The sequence below is a fragment of the Capra hircus genome, chromosome 8 (assembly GCF_001704415.2).
Source record: "Capra hircus breed San Clemente chromosome 8, ASM170441v1, whole genome shotgun sequence".
NCBI lineage: Eukaryota > Metazoa > Chordata > Mammalia > Artiodactyla > Bovidae > Capra > Capra hircus.
The window spans coordinates 35,320,521-35,322,635 of NC_030815.1; the positions used below are offsets into that span (position 1 = coordinate 35,320,521).

At 41.3% G+C, this 2,115-nt stretch overlaps 1 pseudogene; it reads right to left on the reverse strand.

Annotated features, from left to right (window-relative positions):
• LOC108636549 lies at positions 469-1,149 on the reverse strand (annotated as a pseudogene).

Here is a 2,115-nt window from a genome sequence, read left to right on the forward strand (position 1 = left end):
TTGGAGCCCAAAAACTAAAGTCTGGCACTGTTTCCACTGTTTCCCCATCTATTTGCCATGAAGTGATGGGACCGGATGCCATGATCTTCGTTTTCTGAATGTTGAGCTTTAAGCCAACTTTGTCACTCTCCTCTTTCACTTTCATCAAGAGGCTTTTTAGTTCCTCTTCATTTTCTGTCATAAGGGTGGTGTCATCTGCGTATCTGAGGTTATTGATATTTCTCCCAGCAACCTTGATTCCAGCTTGTGTTCTTTCCAGTCCAGCGTTTCTCATGATGTTCTCTGCATAGAAGTTAAATAAGCAGGGTGACAATATACAGCCTTGATGTACTCCTTTTCCTATTTGGAGCCAGTCTGTTGTTCCATGTCCAGTTCTAACTATTGCTTCCTGACCTGCATACAGGTTTCTCAAGAGGCAGGTCAGGTGGTCTGGTATTCCCCTCTCCTCAGAATTTTCCACAGTTTATTGTGATCCACACAGTCAAAGGCATTGGCATAGTCAACAGAGCAGAAATAGATGTTTTTCTGAAACTCTCTTGCTTTTTCCATGATCCAGTGGATGTTGGCAATTTGATCTCTGGTTCCTCTGCCTTTTCTAAAACCAGCTTGAACATCTGGAAGTTCACGGTTTGCATATTGCTGAAGCCTGGCTTGGAGAATTTTGAGCATTACTTTACTAGCATGTGAGATGAGTGCAATTGTGTGGTAGTTTGAGCATTCTTTGCCATTGCCTTTCTTTGAGATTGGAATGAAAACTGACCTTTTCCAGTCCTTTGGCCATTACTGAGTTTTCCAAATTTGCTGGCATAATGAGTGCAGCACTTTCACAGCATCATCTTTCAGGATTTGAAATAGCTCAACTGGAATTCCATCACCTCCACTAGCTTTGTTCTTAGTGATGCTTTCTAAGGCCCACTTGACTTCACATTCCAGGATGTCTGGCTCTAGATGAGTGATCACACCATCGTGATTATCCGGGTTGTGAAGATCTTTTCTGTACAGTTCTTCTGTGTATTCTTGCCACCTCTTCTTAATATCTTCTGCTTCTGTTAGATCCACACCATTTCTGTCCATTATCGAGCCCATCTTTGCATGAAATGTTCCCTTGGTATCTCTCATTTTCTTGAAGAGATCTCTAGTCTTTCCCATTCTGTTGTTTTCCTCTATTTCTTTGCATTGATCGCTGAAGAAGGCTCTCTTATCTCTTCTTGCTATTCTTTGGAACTCTGCATTCAGATGCTTATATCTTTCCTTTTCTCCTTTGTTTTTCACCTCTCTTCTTTTCACAGCTATTTGTAAGGCCTCCCCAGACAGCTATTTTAGGAGAAATAAATGTTTGAGATTTGGACCTGATTGTTACTGTAGCATGACTTTGCCTATCCTTAGAAATACAATAAGATCCCTCTTAAAAATTTCTTACTTATTCACAGAAGGCCCCATTTAGTCACAAAAATTTTATAAGTATGTAGGAATAAGTTAACGGCATAAGTAAGTATAAAATGTGTTAATATCTGAATTTGCAGTTTCTCCTTGGCCAAGTCATTTGATTTAAATAATGCATTAAGAAACTCTCAAGCTTGGCAATGCCGCCTTCAAATACTCAAGACGATTAAGAACAAGTTATTTAACAAGTTTATTCTTTCCTCTCCTTATCCTAAATTTGCTTAGTTGTGTTGTATGCATGTGTGTGTGTCTGACTCTTTGTGACCCACTAGACTGTAGCTTGCCGGGCTCCTTTGCCTATGAAATTTTCCGGACAACAGTCCAGAAGCATGCTGTCGTTTCCTACTCCAAGGGATCTTCTAGACACAGGGAATGATCCCACATCTCCTGTACTGGCAGGTAGTTTCTTTACCACTGTGCCACCTGGTAAGCTCATTAGTTGTGTTGTTGTTCAGTCACTAAGTTGTGTCCTACTCATTGTGACCGCATGAATGGCAGCATGCCAGACTTCCCTGTCCATCCCTATCTTTTGGAGTTCGCTCAAACTCATGTCCATTGAATCAGTGATGCCATCCAACCATCTCATCCTCAGTCGACCCTTTCTCCTCTTGCCCTCAATCTTTCCCAGCATCAGGGTCTTTTCCAATAAGACAGCTCTTCACATCAGGTGGT